At 37.6% G+C, this 19,097-nt stretch overlaps 1 pseudogene across 1 annotated transcript in view; it reads left to right on the top strand.

The window, feature by feature from the left end:
- LOC148014690 (lysine-specific demethylase JMJ27-like) overlaps positions 1-19,097 on the top strand; it is a 69,079-nt pseudogene that overhangs the window by 20,697 nt on the left and 29,285 nt on the right. Inside the window, exon 12 of the transcript XR_015688589.1 lies at positions 3,361-3,480. The product of XR_015688589.1 is annotated as a lysine-specific demethylase JMJ27-like (transcript). The remainder of the gene's footprint in view (positions 1-3,360; positions 3,481-19,097) is intronic.

Here is a 19,097-nt window from a genome sequence, read left to right as displayed (position 1 = left end):
CATGTTGGCTTTTCTATGTTCTAGTTGAGTAGGTGTCAACTCATCAAGGTGTATTTTGTTGCCATGGAGGGCCCCTCGTTTTTTGAGGAAGGCTTTTTTCTTGTCCATGTTTTTAAATTTCACCATGAGTATGCCAACTCTTGTGCATTGGGTCTCTTGCTCTTCATGTATCCATAATGGATATCTCTTTTGTCCCCATTTTCTCACTCAAGGATTTTGCATCTTCTTGTGTAGTGCCTTTTTTAGCCCATCCTACCACGTGGATTTAGAGCATTGGGATTCTTTGTCTTGCTTTTTCTTCTATGGTCAACTACGTCGGTCCATGTATGCATGTCCTTCGTAAGGCATTCCCTCTTTTTCCAATTCAGGCCTCTTGCATTGGTAGTTGAACCTTATTCAACACATTGATCTCCTTTCTAGGGAGGACTTGGTCTCTTGCATACAATAGTTTTTGTTGCTTCTTTGCCTTGACTTTTGTACTCTTTTAGTCATCTAAACTTTTGTAAAAGAGTTTTTATTGTACGATTCCCTAGAGTCATCTTGTAATCTTGCACTTTCTTTGTAATTAATACAATTATCTATTATGAAAAAAGAGAGAGATGATTATTTAATGTTTGCAAAAGGTTAAAATGACTTATGAGACCAAGAGTTATAATCATTTGTATGGTGATACAATTTCATGGAAGAAATTGATCAATGTAAATAAAAGGTAAATAAAAGGAAAAGTCATAGTATGATAGTTGACACAATGAGGGGGTCTTCCCACTACTCTTACAAGATGTGGATTGAGTTTGAATTGCTTTGAAGCTTCTCAGGTTCTCTTCATAAAAAAATTGTATGTAATCTTTATACAAGTCCTTAGTGCATTGGAGCTCTACTCTTGAGGAGAATCTCTTTGAGCTATTAAATCTCAAGGAGAAAGAGGCCAATGCATTGCTAATTTGTGTAATCTTCAACTCTTGATATTTGTCTTTGAAGAGACAATGAAAGTGCCCTTGAACCTCATAATAGGTTGAGTAAGGGTAAATGTAATGCTTTTCTTCTCTCACTTCAGCCAACATTTTTTGGCATATGTGCTCCTCTAGAGGTATGGATCTATATTTGCTAGTCTCAATCTCTAATTGGCATAAGGAGATGAACAATTGGCCAATAGCATGTTTGATCCCATGAGAAAGGTAGGTATCCATATATCTCGGACAAACAATAAGGTGGTCATTTGTGGTATGGAGAAGATTCTTTGGATAGTAAGCCATCTTCATTCCTAGCTCATGCTTTGGTACTAGTCATGTCCTCTTAATATTCAATTGAGTGGGGTCCATCCTAATAATATTGCTAATATTTGAATGGCTTAGAGTAAGAAGTCCATCAAGAGATTATTGAAAGAAGGGTAGTTTGTCCATACTAAAGCCATGTAGCTAAAGCTAGGTTGATATCTATGCATTCCAACATAAAGTATTTCCCTCTCTAGGAGCTTATTTGCACTAGCTACTTGTTTTTATGAGGGTGCTGTTGTTTGCGAGCTAGAGCACTACGAGTAGGGTAATCTCCTTAGTGATGGGGATTTTGTTCCAAGCTTTGCAAGCTCGTCTAGTGAGGATTATGAGTGCCATTTTAGTGATGGGGGTGAGGTGTTATTTTGTATGAGCTCTTAGGTTTCCTTTATATGTACTACTCATTGTACTTGGCACTTGCCATTGATGATTGATCCATCATTGCAGCTAGCTTCTTTTTTTGATTCATTGTACATGTCTTACATACTTGGAAATTACGTCAGTCTTGTATTTACATTTTGTTTCAACTGTTGTCACGCTCATTGTTGAAACTTGAAGTAACACATTCAAAGTTTGTTATAATATTGAATAGAGGCTGTCTTGTGACACTTAATTTCATGGATAGCCACTCTCATTGAATCAAGTAGTATTTACTAGACTAACCTTATAAATTTTTAATGATTATATGAGGCACTAGATTTTGGTCGACTTTTTTTTTTTGTGTATGTTCGGTATTGTACTTAGCCTATGGATTGGATGGATCGTATGGATTGCACTTGATTATCTTGATTGACATTGTGTTAATGTGAAACGGGACCCTTTTGATGGGGGGAAACTTCTGAAAGAAGGCACCTTAAAGACTCCTTGCGCTATGGTAGTATACTTCACTTTTACCTTGCCAAAGGAGTGGTGGACTTAGAAAATCTATGGACCTTCAGGTACAACATGCACAGACATGACAAGAAACATGTAAGTGACTAGTGCTCTTAAAAGGATCCATCATATTTGCACCACATCCTCATAATGGGAGTGGACTATCAGAGTTACCATCATAGCTTACTTATGCACTTCATTACCCCATCCTTGCCTTGCAAATGATTCTTTTTATGGAGGATGTAAAAGTCTTAAGTCTTACTGTTCATTTATAGCCATCAAATGAAAAAGAAAAGTAAAGAAAAGGAAAATGTAAGAACCATTATGGAGCTACTCAAAAGAAGATGTTTGTGATCATCGTAGGCCCTTGCCATCAGGGCACCTCACTAGTTTCTATATTGGTAGGGCTTTAACACCCCTCTTGCTCTTCATGCTGTTGCTTCAAGTCCCCTTCCTCACTTATTTCAAGCATTGAGAGCTAATATAAATTGCAAGAGAACATGCACCAAAGGACACCAGCATGTTAAGCTCCAGTATCATATCATGAAAATTTGCACAGAATGACACCAAAACTCACATTTGCAGTGAAGATGGTTGGACTCACATTTGCAGTGAACAAGGGCCATTGTCCTTCCATCCTTCCACAATGCACCTTCTATTGATGAGCAAGAGCAATTATAAATTGAGGTTAGAACACAATGACCTTAAATGTTGGCTATAGGTATTGCAGTTTGGCAAGAGAATTGGATCTCTTTGGGAGCTCTTTGTGTGGCATGCTAGAGCTCTAACTCCCAGTTATGGTATGTGGATTTCTAATTTCATTGTGTGTTGTGCTTGGACTTGTGATCGATAATCTTTGTGGAGTTCTAACTTCAAAATTTGTTATTCCAATAAATTGTGTGATGCACATTCTCGTGGTCTTGGAAAAGGCAGATGTGTTGAAATGAATACTTGCAAATTGCTTCCAAAGTTGATAGTTTCATGGTTTTGAAGTCAGGGGGACCTGTATAGTAACGTACTTCTAGGGTAGGACAAGGGTCTTTTGAGATAAGGTATTGCATTTTTATTGGGATAGCTTTGTGCCTTCTTCTATAGATGGAGGTGTGAATTTCTACTTATATTTTGACTAATGTTTAATTATCCATTTCTTTGTTTAAAGATAAAAGTCATTGTGCGATAATACTAATATTCTACTTTTCTTTCAATGCTTATTTAGTCTTGCATCAAGGTGGCTTTGGATTTTGTTTCTCCGGAGAATGTTTATGAATGCCTTCGTCTTGCGGAAGAATATCGATTACTACCAAAAAATCATCGTGCTAAGGAGGACAAGTTGGAGGTACTTTTCATGCTTTTGAAGTAGTCAAAGTTTGTATGCTGTTGTGAATGGATAACCTTGTCCTGTAACATCATGAGGTTAAAACACTAGATAATGTAGAGCAAGGGGGCAAATTAAATTACAGCCCCATTTAACACCCCAACTTTGAAAATTTCTAGTTCAGATATGCTCTTTTGGCTTGTGTTGATTTAAATAGTCTATCTATCTACATAATATTAGTTTGAAAGTGCTTAATTGGCATGCTTGCCAAGTGGTTTCTCCTTCAGCATCAAGTAAAACACCTGTAGCAGCTGCTCCCATGATGCCACTGAGTTGGTCCAAGTATGTAATTTTATATGGGGTTGAGTCAAGCCAGCATGCCCTAGATCGTTTGTGGTAGCATGATATTGATGCATATATAGGGAGCATGCTTTTTTTGCCATGTCGCTAGAAATATAGGCTAGGGTTTGGTAGTTGCTCCTCCTCAGATTCTTTCCAGTGTTGTTGTGTCAAGTATGTTTTTAGAGTCAGAACGTGGCTAACTTGTCACCAGTATGTCTAAAAAGCATAAGAACTTGATTGATGCAGACAGTCTGTGATGCATATATGAAAATTTTGAAGCATTGATCAGCATTGCCCTTGACCAGACTAGTGGAATGGCAACTAGTGCATGCATGATATGTTAAAGTTGTGTGGATTGATTAGCATTACCCTTGACCGGACTCGTGGAAGACAACCAGTGCTGAAAAGGAACCAGGGAAAATATGAAGTTTGTATGCCTATTCAACTTTTGATTTGTGGAATGGCAAGCTCATGTTGCAATGCCTATGACCTTGTGATGGGAAAAATAATAGAGTTTGATTGTCTGCTATTCTCTTGAGATTCTTCCAGTCAGCATTTACATCAAGTCTGTTCTGTATGTCAGGGTGTCCTTTGGATTAGGAAGACACCCCACCAAGTACGATAGGTTGAGTTTGTGGCAGCTGCGATCAGCCTTGCTATTGACTATCCTCTTGAGCCTTGCTATTGACTATCCTCTTGAAGCGCCAACTACGGCTGAAAAGGCCCTAAGAGCATATGAAAAGGTGATAATAAGAAGCTGAAGAAAAGAGGTGGGAGAGTCTAAGTAGTCAAAGTTAAGCTGACTTTATCCCTCTAAAGGGGCAATGGTTGCAAAGAGGGTTTTATCATTGAAAGTGGCCTTTTCACTTATTTATTTGGAGATCAAATTTGGCCATTTGCCTTTTCACTCATTAACTGGAGATCAAATTTGGCCATACTTCTGATTCCTACAAGTATATCTTGGTGCATTTTTCTTTAAACAACACAATTGTCTTATAGATGCTTGCTGACTTATCTCCTAAAGCTTAAAAAAGAGGGTATTATCCTTGTTTTATGAACAGTAAAAAAATATGGCCATTATTAGCTTTGTAAGTGGTGGGTTGTACTTCAAAGTCTCACAATTTTAGTTAGACAATCATTGTGAAGCATTCGTGGGCAATACAACTAATCAACAAGGACTTGTTTATTGATGCTCTCCCATTCTTATTGAAACTGGAAGTGTAAAGATTTGTAGGTGTGATGTTCATTGGATTTTTTTGTAGGTATGATGCTCTACCATTCTTATTGAAACTGGAAGTGTAACGATGCTGCACATGCTGTCTGAGGTCCTTATTTGGGAATTGACATTCTAAAAATTTTGGAGTATCTATCATGGATTATGTGTGGTAAGACATTGCTGCCATGATTACAAAGCATTGAAGGGTTTGTATGGCTCACTAGTGTCAAGGCCACCATACATTTCATGGCTGATACGGTTTTAGCACATTCTAAATTTGATGCAGGGTTGTGACATTGACAAGGTAGTGAAGTCTTACTAAGATGATTTTAGGCAGTTGACAAAAGGTTAGAATTGACAAAGTTGGTTGCATATACTCTTTTCAAAAGACACCATTGAGAATTCTCAAGTATGACCAAGGCAATACCATGCTATTATTGAGAGAATTCCCTTGATTCATTGAATTAAGGTGCTGATTGATCTATACCTTAATCATAGCAATGCTAACTTGATCCGCTGTCTTAGTGACTAGAGATGCAGTGTCAGGTTAACACAAAAGGTATCCAATAGTTGATTCTTTGAAAGCAAGCAGCCAACACAGCACCCACGGAATTGCCAAGATAAAAACTCGTGCTTCTAGGGATAGAAGGTGCTTGACATCGCCTATGGAGTATTATGTAACTTTGTTAGGTAAGAGAATTGAACTAAGATGCTGATTAATTCATGCCATATTATGGCAAGTTGTAACATGATCGGCCTTCTTAGTGATATGACATGGAATGCAATTTTGGTTTGTAGGCAAAAGGTACTCAATAAATCATTTCTTACAAGGTGGACAACCAACACAACACTCAAATCATATTCCATTGCCAAGATGAAAACCCAGTGCTTTTAAGGATAACACATGCATGGTTTCTTCATATGTCGAGTGATTTGCAACTATTTTAGTCAAGGTAATTATCGTTTAATTATTTATTTTTATCAGCATAAATGATATATGTGCATTCGCATGAGAAGAAATTCATATCCAGTACGTCTAATTATAAGGTAGGTTTACTTAATTTGATATATTTTAAATATGAACATGCACGACTCTAACCTTACAGTGGATGTAGTGCACATTACATTTTGTGCATCATTTTTCACAAGCGACTGGCAATAGAATGGGATAAAACACTTGAATTTTTTTTTTGCAATGAGTATAGAATTGGTTGAAGCTTTGGATATTAAAAGTGATGTTAATAGCAAAAGGACTTGTAAACTTTTGGTCAAAATTTTGCATATTTGTTAGTTTAACTTTACTAATCTTAACAATTAAATGTTATCTACGAAAATGCAATAGTAGTATTGGCTTTTCTCCTCACAGCATGATTCAGTACATCATCATCGTGTTCTTGTGTTTTTGAGTGTCTCTTTTCTCTCACTATTTTCCGTATACATCTTGTGTTACTTCTTGCAAATTCTACAGTCTCTTTGCATTGTTGCTTATTTTGACATGGTATTATAGCATACTTGGTACTTTGATATGTCATGTACAGTCATCTCCTACTTGGGAGTCTAAATCTGAGTCGAGTGAGGACATTGGGAGCTTTGATATTGTGATTATCTGCCATTTTATGTGTTTTAGACACTTTTGGTAGAGGTGATATTAGTACATCTCATTTTGGTATAATGACTACTTTGATGAGTTGGGTGGGCTGACTTGGATGTCTACATTTTGGGTTTGATTATTTTGAATGTCAATTTTGGCCTTAGTTTGTCTATTTATAGGGAACTCGCTCCCCACTCCATTCACTCATCTATCCATCATTCAGTCATTCCTTCTCACTCTTCTATCATCCCCTTGCTTTCATTTGGTATCCACACTAACATTCATTGCTGCAGATTGGGGCCGATCATTGCAGCTTTCTATCATTCAAATATGAAAAGTTCATGTGTTTCTTCTCTCTCTTGCATTTCATTCAGTCTTCATTATTTGCTTCATTTTTATTTTGCTTCCGGTTGTGTATCCTCACATGGTAGCATTCATCTTGGTTGGAGTAGAGTCGATAAAAAGGATTTGTTGGTTACATCTACACTAGCTAGACATCATCTCTATTTGCATCAAGTACTTCTTATATCCACATCACTTGGCCATCATCTCCATTAATTGCCAACCTTGCATTTGTATCAGCAGTGACCAAGGTAGCATGCTTATGTTTTTTTTGGTGTTTTTCTTGGGTTGTGTGTCTTAGGGTGATCTTGAAGAGATTTTTAGTCTCTTATAGGTTGCATTTTTAGATTGTAACTCTTGTGCATTTCATTCAAAAACCTTGTTTTAAAGAGTCTGAAATGGTATGATTGTATGAGCTTGAAACAAGACGATTGAAATGATATTTTAGGTTAGATATCATATGATGAAAATCGAGTTATTCAAAGTGTGAAATCATCTATTCTTTGCTTTGTCTCTTGTAAATGCTTTGCTTGCATTTTTACTTGGATAATCACCTTGTGCTTGTATGAGCTCATCATCTATTTTTTTTAATTCTATTCTTTTTTTCTTTCTTTTTAAGCTTTAATTCTTTGTTGAAATACGATAGTTTTGGTAGATCGAAAAAATGGTAGTGTGGCTTTTATGGATTAGAAAAATCAAATAGTTTAACTCTCGTGAAAAACCATTTGGTATGAGTATTCTTTAAGGATATTTGTCTTATGCAAATGCATTAGTTAAAGTAAGGATAAGCCATGATCTTAAGCATTGAAAGTGATTGGGGCTTGGGCTACATGGGGAATTTTATGGGATGTACATTTGAGGATGAGTTTCCTAGCATGGTATAGACTCCATGCCTTTTACATTGCCTTGACTTTCTCATTAAAGATGTTTGTCAAATATCTTGGGTAGACAATATTTTAAAGATTATAAGTATGGTAAGATTTGTAAAGAAGAAATCTTCAGCCACTAGTATGTTCAACAACATACTTTAGTTACTTAAGCTTTTTGTTACAAGATTTTCTATTAGTATTTTGTATTAGAGAGATCTATATGGCTTCATTTAAATTTGATATAGACTATTGTATGTTAAGAATGGCTCACATGGAGTAGAAGAGAGTCTTTAGATGTTTATGTACTTAGGTGTAGTGTTTTGAATGAGAGTTAGTGACTTGAGATAGAAGCATTTGTAAATATTTTTCTTTTTATATACATTATCTTGTTTATCTTGAACTTGGAAGAAAGTATACTAGGTTTTCTCTATGTGTACATGGATAAGATTAGGGGGGGTGGTTGCGCAATAGTTTCTTGCCACAATATAACTAAGCTACCTTATGTGTGACATGTGTTAATAAATTATTATTAATTCATAATCTAGCTTTTGTTTAACTTTTAAGTATGAATAATTACTAGCAACTCGTCGTTCTCTTATCTATGATCCATTATGCTTAAGAGATACGTATAGTGTTGAACTCATGATGGGATTGGTTTTATAAATTAATCTTTGTTGTTGCATATGTATTACATTGTCTTTGACACAATGAGAAGTAATATATTAATGAGAAGCTTAAGAAGGGCTTCATGATGCATATGTATAGAGTCAAATGTGGAGATTAGGATATGAGAATGATAGAGGATGATTTATTTGCATCTTGTAGTCATTTTTTTCATTTTGCTCGATCCACTACTAAGCTGTGCGAGATATAGCCCTAGCCCATCTCTTGGTAGATGAAATATGAAAACTGTGCTTCTACTTTGATATGTGACTTTTGAGAATCTAATGTAGCGTACTCTCTATTGAAATCTTGATTTTACCTAATCTCAATCTCTCGAATTTAAACAAAAATGCATTGTTATTCATGTTTTTTTTTTACAAGAGTGTAGTTTAGGGTCTATTGAGAGAAATAGGAGCACATGGAGTCTCTTTTTTCCTAGGAGGAGAAACAAACTTACAATAGTTCAATTTGAGCATTTGGTTTTTTCTCATCGTAACCTTTAGCGTTATGAAAGGATGGCTTTGTTTCTTGAGCCTTCGTAGGTGATGAACTCTAGTTGGTTTAAGCTTTAGATTGTTTTGGTGAATTTGCATAAAATCGATATAGAGAAGATATTGATATCTTGAGATACCATAAGATAAGTCAAATATCTTGTTTGTGGTCTATGAGGTGTTGATGGCTATTAGCGCTAGTCCATGGGATTTATGCACAATGGAGCGCTAGGTCGAGGGCGTACATATAGTGGATTCAGAGCTAGAGCAAGAGTCAATTTAGAGATTGCTTCATCATTCTCTCAATCGGGGAGATACTCTTTGGATAAAGAGATCGTGCATGGATTCTTGGATGATATTGAGAGTGCTTAGTCTAGACGTGTTACAATGCCAGAAGACTGGATATCTTGCTCAATGTGGCTTTTGTTGGCACAGTGCCATCATCTAGAATTTACATGCTATCATTTTGTGATGGTAGATTGTAGATATACATATTTTTTGATCATATGATCTTAATATTCATACTTATATGTATCTTGATCTTTACCTAGTACTGCTATGTGTCTTAGACTTGGCACTCAATATCATGAGTCATTTTGTTATTTTGAGCCTTAAGCTGTAACTTGTAAGTTAGTAATAAGTAATTTGAAACTCTTTCGCTCATTTTTAAAACTTGCTGAAACTTTGAGGCTTTGGTTTTTGTCATTTTTGTTTTTTCATTTTTGAAACTCCATGGTACTATGTTCTTATGGAACTTATGTTTGCAGCCAAGTCTTTCTTCTTGGCATTGTTTTATTGCTTTAGCTTTATATTTTTTGTTTTTTACTATTACACATCACATTTTGCTACACAACAAGCTCTCAAGCTTTGAAGAGACAAAGAACATTTGCTTTTTAATTGCTTTCAATCAAAGTAGCAACGTTTTTTTAATCTTTTGGTAGGTTTCTTGAAGAACATCTATGGTAGACTAGTATGATTTGGGGGATTATGTGATTTGAGACCAATTCTAAAAGTAATGATAAAGACCGTGAAGACAACTATACACAAAAGTGTGACCATGGAGAGTGTTGTTCAGACTATCGAGATTTACACAATGATTGTGACAAGATGGACTACGAAGGGGTTCCTTCTCAACCATTGTTTTATCATTCCCTTCACAATCTTTTGGGGCTATCAATTTTCATTTCTTAACTAGAAATGTTTATTGCTTTTGGAAATATTTCTTAACGAAAGAAACACCCATCTTTGTTACTATTGCTATGACAATTGTTTCTTTAGAGGATCTTTTTTTGACATTTCACTCACATCTCGTTTCACAGAAGTATGATGTGTTCTACACCAGTATTTCCACCTCTTGCATGATGGATACTATCACTTGGGAGGAGCTTATTTTGATGGTGCTTTAGCAGGATGCACGTCATGCGGAGACAGATTGTGGTGGAGCTAGTGCAAAGAGTTATGTCTTTGTGGCATCATCTCTAGGTAAAAGACACACCAAGCATAAGAATTGAAAGACTTTCACGAAATTGGAATAATCTTTAGACTTTGATATAGATTCTTAGGGGAAAACCGAGGATATCCCAAGTGTTCACATTGTGGGAAGACCTTGTATCTTGAGGAAAAGTGCTAGAATAAATATCCTCATCTTCATCTAAGAGTGAAGGATAGAGCTACATGATCAAAGTCTCCATCTATCCCTATTTCTTAGTCTACACTTGCTGTTACTTACAAGTTAGTGTTTCTTCACATCTATGAGATGGAGGAGCCTTCCTCAATTGTCTCTTTTGACCAACCTTGGCTCATTGATAGTGGTATTTCTAGTCATATGACTCTTGGAGGAGATTGACTCTAGGATCTCCATTCATTTGAGGGTATAATTACTATTGGTGACATCTCTTTGGCTTCTATTTGTGGTGTTGGTACCTTGTTGCTATTGGTTGACCATCCATTGAGTTCTATGTCAAAGTCCTACAAGTTTTTGAACCTTGGTTTCGGTCCTCATCTCCTCTCAGTTGATAGTCCTATAGGACTCAGTACTTGGGTTGTTTTCATTGAGTAAGTAAGTTTTTTGAGGATTTATTGACATAGGCCATTCTTGTGACAAGTTAGCATGAGAGGTAACTATAAAAGCTACATTTCCCTTTCATTGTGAAGGACTCTCTAAGATTACTCTTGCCGCACTTATTTCTAATTGTGTAGCACCCACCCTATAGGTACTATTGCATCCCACACCATCTCCTTCGATTGTTTCCTTGTACCTCCCATTTCTTTTAGAGGGAGATGATATTGGTGAGGAGGTTGTGGATTTTTCGTCCTTTCTATTCGAAAGGGGGATTTCTAGGATTGTGAGGGGTTTCTTTAGGGGCCACAGTCATCAAGCCATTCTCTATCGCTTTGCACACACTTTCATGGCCCTTGGTTCATGTTCTTCTTTGGCACATTATGCCAGTAGTAGATGGATGGCTCTAATGATACTAAAATTGATGGAAGTACCATGCAAGAAACAAACATTAGTATGCTATAGGATGTTCACAATAGTAGTTGGAGATGGTGAGAAGTAGTTGTTAAAAAAGATGATAGTCGCTCAAAGGGGAAAGAACTAGGATGCAAGCCTTAAGGGATGGCAAAGGGATGCAAGCATAGAGACAGAACCAATGAAAAGTGGAAGAGTTTGCTTATAGGCTTTGAAATACATTGAGTATATTTGACTTTTGGAGTTGTTTAATGAACTAATACAGGTTTAATATGTAACACACCAATTTTAGTTTGATATGCCTCTTAGGGCTAAAAGTGAAACTAGGAGGGATTGTTAAGTAAAAGACACCCCATGTTGGTTGGAAAGGTCTCATCCCAAAGGAGCTAGGGCATTAGTCACAAGAGGTGCATGTTAGATGCTTAAGAACCTTCCCTAACTATAGAGAGGATGATTATCTTTCGTTGGAAGTTTGAAAGGCGACCCTAGAGTGTTTTCTTATGGGACTTTGAAACTCACTTAGTGCATTTGACTTTTGGAGCTAAGTTGGAGAGTTTGCTTACAGGACTTTGAAACACACCGAGTGTATTTGACTTTTGGAACTATTTAATGCCACGTCCAATATGTAATGCATCAATTTTTGTTTAATACCCCTCTCAAGCTTACAAGTGGAACTAGGAGGGATTGTTAAGCGAAAGTTACCACATGTTGGTTGGAGAGGTCTCATCCCAAAGCAGCCAGGGCATCAACCAATGGGTGCATATCAAATGCTCAAGAACCTTTCATGACTATAGAGAGGATGATTATCTTTTTTTTGAGTCCGAAGGGCCACCCCAGAGAGGTCAAGCTATTGGATGAAGGGTGCTCATCAGTTGCCTAGTGGCCTACAAGGACTTGCAAAGGCGATGTATTAACCGATTTGAATGTTCTTCTCTTCTCTCTTTCTCTTGTTAAATCATTGACCATTGGAAAAAAGAGATGGTTGTTGGGATATAAAGGCATTATAATTGTAGGTGGAGATTCTTGGAGATTTGATGGAAGCAAGGTATTCATGAATGCTCTACTCAATGAGATACATAGAGTAATGCTACACAATGTGAATATGAATGCTCATGCAGCAAGGTGCCACTCGGAAAATGTCCCTTGGGAGAATCACTTGCCCAAGGCCCCTTGGGCAAGTGCAATAAGAAAGGAATGCTGATGTTAAAGATAAGAAAAAAATGCCAAAATGTGAAGATACCACATGAAGGGTAGAAACAATCTCTCAACCATGGATGTTGATGTCGAAGGAGGGTTTTGTGAGTGCAACAAAAGAGAACCACGAAGAGAGAGAGAGAGAGAGAGAGAGAGAGAGAGAGAGAGAGAGAGAGAGAGAGAGAGAGAGAGAGAGAGAGAGAGAGAGAGAGAGAGAGAGAGAGAGAGAGAGAAGAAGAAGAAGAAGAAGAAGAAGAAGAAGAAAAAAAAATTTGTACTAATTAAAGCATAATTTTGGATACAAAGCAGAGGATTGATTGGTCCATGCAGCTCGAGGATGGCATTCTATTAGGCTGGAATGATGACAGTTGCATCAATGACGATGACGGTGATAGAGATGGAGAATACCTAGCCTACTATCCATGCACGAGATGAAGAAGACTAGCAACCGACAAAGCACCTCCCAAGGAATAAATAAGTATAATCTACCCAGTCCACCCCTCAGCTATAGCTAGTTGAAAGTTAGCTAAATTAGCCCCCTAGCCAATTTGGGGCCATTGCATCAGTTCAATTGTAATGAATGCAATTAGCAGCAACAAATATGTTGATGTGGGAGACACAATGTTGACGTGGCCATTGTGGGATTGTTGAACACTGGTCAAGGGCTGGAAATTGATAAAAAACTTGATTGGAAGAAATGCATGCTCTAGAATGAGCTACCTTCTTCTGTTTGACTCAGATTAAGGCTCGTAAGCAAGAGATGACAATGCATCACAACCATGATTGCTAACACCCCCACTTAGATCTTGGATGTGGTTGAAGGCCAAAGAAGATGTGGATTCAAGGGTGATAGGAAAAGTGCAAATGCCAATGAAGTCCATTGATTTAGACCGTTGATGAAGAAGCTCCTCATGATCTTGGGAATGCCCCTTTGAAACACTAGAGTTTAGGAATTCCACAATCGTATCATCAAAATCGCCTCCCTTTGAAAGGGATGGTTGGTACGAGGGAGCCAACCGAGGAGAGGGTGGGAGATGGGAAAGAACCTATGATATAGATAGTACACAAGCAAGAATGGGTGTAGCAATAGATGATTGCCTTGGAGGACCTTGTGTTAAGAGGAAGGAGAATAAGCTTGTAGAGCTTGCGCTCTTGCCAACCTATTGCTACAATGATGCACAAGCGGCAATTGGTGTAGTGATAGACAATTGCCTCGAAGGACCTTGCACCATTGAAGGGGAATGAGCTTGTAGAGTGTGCGCTCTTGCCAACCCATTGTTAAAACAACTCGAAGAAGAATCCTCTATAAGCATAGCCTACTCGGCGAAGACAAGTCAGGTATTGATTCTAATCAGGCCATGAACAAAGGAGTGAAAAGTCCAAGTTTGAAACACGTAGGACTTTCGAAAGGGAGCAAGGAATGGTTTGCTAATAATAGGAAAGTATCAACACCACTAATAGATACCAAACAAATGTCACCAATTGTGATTAAATCCTCAAGTGAACAAAGATTTTATAGTATAGCTCCTTGAAAAGTCTTAAAACTCGAAGCACCATTAATGAGCCAAGGGCTCTTTGAAGACGAGTTAACCATTGAAGAAGGCTCCTTTGATACATTTATATGAAGAAACATGAATTTATGAATATCAATTGGTGTAGTGGTAGAGGAAGGCTTGAACAACATAGCTTCATCTTTCGTTCCTAGACGAAGGTGAGGATACTTATTTCAACACTTCTTCTCAAGATGTGTTTCCTTCCCACAATGTGGAGATCGAGGCTTCTTTGAATTTATGTTAGAGGTTGAAGAATGCTCCTGTGTCTCCTTGTTGGGCTTGGCCTTTGCTTTCTCATTCTTCCGCCTACCATAGTTGTAGTAAAAGCTTTCGTGGAGTTGGGTTCATTGGCTACCTCTTTTAAACACTTGTCGTGCTCCAAGATAAGCAGGGCAAGCTGCTTTCATAGAAGTGTCTCACGGGTCCTTGATCTAAGAAGGTTGGTGAAGAGGATATTGTATTTCGGAGGGAACAATTGAGTTAAATAAGTCATGGCTATATCCTTTGAAGATATGATCATGCCAAGGGAAGAAAGCTCATCCCTCATATCCTCACATTTGTTGATGTGATCCTTCACGAAAGGAGTGGTCGTGTAAGGTGGAGTGTATACCTGAGACCTTTAATATATGGGCTCTTGTTTCAGATTCCATTTCTTGTCCTAAGTAGAATACCGCAAATGAAACTTCTATGGATGGTGCATTCTTGTGGGATTAACTCAACTCTCTCTTGAGCTCAATCCTCTTTTTTTATGAGTTTATAGGATTTTGTCCTTGTGCATGTTCGCACGTTAAAGATTGTGGTGGAAGTGTGGAAGATGCTTGTGTCTTTATATCAGCATAAGACGTTTGCCCATAAGATTTTTGTGGAGAAGAAGTTGAAGATGCTCAATCTTGATGATTTCTCCTCTATGAAGGAGTACATCATGATAATGAAGGACAACAGAGGTGAGCTCTCTTGGTCGGATGATACTCTTTGAAGACATGCTATGATCATTTTGATTTAGTTGTCATTTTCTTGCTTTGATGTCTTTTACACCAGCCTTATCACATCGAGGACCCATGAGATGGTTTTATGAGAGAAGCTTTTACCTCTTGTCTTGGAGCATGACTATCAACTTAGAGAGGTTCGGGCTTGTGGTTTTGACTTCACCAAGGCATTTATTGTAGCTACAAGTGGAGGAAAAAAGGAAGAAGCCATAGGCCAAGGACAAGAGGACAAGAAGGATAAGGAGAAGAAGCCTAAGTGTCCACATTGTGGAAAGCCACTCATCCGAAGGAGAACTATTGGCAAAAGTATCCACATTTGAAGCCAAGGGAGAGGGATTTAAAGGTTCCGAAGATTGGCCCAACAAGCGATGACAGAGTTTATCTTTGTGCTATTTATCGAGGATACAACTCTTGCTTGTTCCACTTAGGAGAACCCTTGGCTCGTTGACAGTGGGGTCTCTTCTCACGTGATCTATAGATAGGTTTGGCTTCAGGACTTGAGTACCAAAGAGAACACAATTACCATTGGTGACAACTATACACTTGTCGTTCAAGGAGTAGGGACTATTCAGTTATTGCGCGACAGACAGTCTTCTTCGGCTAAAGTTCTCCATGTATTGTATTTAGGTTTTAACTTGTTGTTTGTTCATGGTTTTACATGGCTGGTACCATAGTATGGTAGAGTTTCGAAAACAGGGAAAATAGAAACAAGAAAAATTAGAGTTTTGGAGTTTCAACTAAATTTTGGAAACAAAGAAATGGTGTTTCGGATTGTACACTAAAATAAATACAATATTATTTGGGTGTGTATATATATCAATGCCTACAACAACATGTATCTAAATTTCATACAAAACTTTGAGTCTTCATGTAATATGATTGGAATTATAATTCATTATACATGTCATGACTTACGAGTGGAGATTTAGGAGTCAAGACTCATGGTTGAAACTTGAATGTGAGATAACTTAGCACAATTAAGACTCAAATTTCAAAACTTAAGGTAACAAAATGAATTATACTTTATTACTCATATATCATCTATGATCTAAAGCACAAGGGCGAATGACATCAAGAATAATGGAACAAGGATCAAGATGCATAATAAGTGAAATCAAGATACAATGATCATAGTTGTGGGAAATGTTGAAACGAGAACGAGAATGGAAATGAAAACGAGAACGTTAATTTTTAGAAGGGCCAAAATGGAAACGAGAACACCATGTCATCAAGGAGATACGAGGGGTTCATAGGACGTAGTATTCTGCTTCAAAAGATTCTAAGACTTGCAAGAAAACTTAATTTATCAATATTGAAGTATTGGAGAACTTAAAGCTGAAGGTTGAAACTTGGAATACATAGAATGAAAACATCTTTCTAAATTTATGATGAAGAGATGGCCAAACTTATAAAGGTTATGTTTAAACATCAAGAACTAAAAGCGAAATACAAATGACATGTGAAGAAGCAAAAGGAAAATACTAATACATCAAATATCTATCTCATCTAGAATCTCTTCCTTTTCATTATCCTCATTAATTTCATTATCTTGATTTTCTTCATCAACATTCTCCTTCTCTTCATCTTCAGCTTCTTGCATGGAACGTGGATTGTTTTCATCTTTATGAAATCCAATATAAAGATCACGAGTATACTCGGATTTCAAATTTGTTAGCAAACGCAAGTTTGCATTAACAAAGACTAAATCATCAGCCTTTTGAGTGCGTAGCCTGTTTCTCTTCTTGGTGTGTACATGACTAAATGTGCTCCAAAGTCTTTCAAGTGCAGAAGATGCACAAACTTGGCTTAAGATTTTGATAGCCAAGTTTTATAGCTCTGGAGAATCAACTCCATAGTTCTCCCACAATGTAATTGCACCTACATGGAATCTACAACAGTCCAAAATAATGTATAGTTAGAAAAGTTGTATTAAAACTTTATATAAATTGAAAAACTAAGCAATTTTGTGAATTACCTATCACGTTGCACATCAGGCCAGCCAAACATGCCTTCTTTGATGCGGTGTTTAGCGAGTTGAAATTTGATTTTCGACGTTCCTTAGGACTTGCCACCAATTTTTGAAGTGTAGTATTCCAACATCAAGTTACTTTAGCATCCAACTGGAGTTGCTTTCCCTTGTGTTGGAACTTTGGATCGAAGTTGTAAGCAGTACAATGAAGTGTTGAGTAGTATTGGTTCCATCTGCTGACTGCAAGCTCTTGAATTTGTTGTTTCTTGGGTGGAGCAAGATTAAGAGACGGATGTTTCAATGAGACGATCCATTGCTTCGTACACTTTATCGATATATGATACATCACCATCCACTTGTCGCAAGAGATTTACCATGGGTAAGCATAGAAGAAGCAATTGCTTTGCTTCCTTCCAATACTCATCTTGGGTTACCGTTGTGTAGTACAACTGGCCCAAAGCTGATTTTGAAGTAGACCATGATGCCCAAGATCGACTAGCTACCATTTGTTTTAAAGTTGGCCTCATGTTGTATAGCCGACGAAGCATAAGGAAAACTATAGGCAAACTTGGTCTCTGAATTTTTTAGTAGCTCCTTTTTTGCAAATTGCCTATACAAGGCTAGAGAGAAATGGTGGTGGGTGACAAAAGAAATGATTTCCTTGCCTGTAATGTGAGAAATGCGGGATCTAGAGCATGGCAAAACCGGAAGCTATGGAGGATGGAAAAAGAAGTGTAGACTCATGATGGAAAGGACACTGTTTGTTACACAAGTGAATTAGGTTTCAAGATTGAGACTTGGACTCATAAACACAATCTTGTGTATGTGGACAATGACATTGACACTTTACTGAAATGAAAAGAGTACTATCATTGCATTAAGAAATGAAGCAAGTACAATGCTTTATAGGAAAGTAGGAAACTGCAGTAGGCACCATTGTGCATATGGGATAAGTTAGCCTGCATATCCTTGACCCTGAGACTCCATACAAAGAGGCTGTTTGAGTGTGATTGCTGATTCTCAACACCCCTCCTCAATCACAACTAGAAAAGGCACAAAGTGTGTAGAGGCTGTAATGAGAACCACCTGCAAAGTGTGGGCATACCACAGACATGGCAAAACACCAGAGGCTGTCGCAGAAAAAGCTAAGTGTGGGTACCATAAACATGGTGGACATCCAGAGGCTGTAACAGGGGCCTCACAAAGTGTACAGGGACTGTAATGCCAAGTTACATAAGGAGTTTACAAAGCTTATGGCAGGAAGCATTAGGGCAAGGAAGTACAAGGCTTTTAAAACAATCTATCAGAATTATGAGAGTACAAGGACTGATGAGTCTTGTCCTTCCGATCCTGGTGGTCTTCATCTTCATCTTCTTCTTCCTTTGCTCCATTTTCTTCTTCTTCTTTGACTGCGACTAGATAGGCCTTTTGGGATCGCTTTCTTGCATGGCAGAACTTCTCGGTGTGTCCGGTCCTTTTGTAGAAGTCACAAAAGAGCTGATCCTTCTTACCTTTGTACCTGTTGCCAACATATAATGCATGCTCATCTCTAGAGGTACTTGGTTCTTCTTTAGTTTTTAGCTTCTTTTCTTCTTCTAACAGTGATGCCTGGATATCAACAAGTTCAGGATTTGGCATGTTGATTAAAGTTGTTGATACATTATTATATTCAGGAGGCAAGCTCTTAAGTAGAGCACCGATGCAAACATCTTCATCCATTTTAATGTTGATTCCTGCAAGTTGGGTTAGGAGTCCTTCCATGTAATTAAGATGTGTGGCAAGTGATGTGCTGGACTTCATTTCAAGCCTGAAGAATTCAATTAGGAGACCATACTTTGATGATTTAGATTGTGCACCGAACAGGGTGTCAAGTCTTTTCCATGTATCCTGTGAGGTCTCACAGTTATCCACATGGTGGATATAACTGTCGTCTAGCTCCAGTTTGATAA

This window comes from Lygodium microphyllum, chromosome 25 (genome assembly GCF_053477565.2).
Source record: "Lygodium microphyllum isolate KBCC chromosome 25, Lygodium_microphyllum_v1.1.10, whole genome shotgun sequence".
In the NCBI taxonomy this organism is placed as follows: Eukaryota; Viridiplantae; Streptophyta; class Polypodiopsida; order Schizaeales; family Lygodiaceae; genus Lygodium; species Lygodium microphyllum.
Note: the sequence above shows the minus strand (reverse complement) of the source record. Positions and strands in the feature narration are given on the sequence as shown.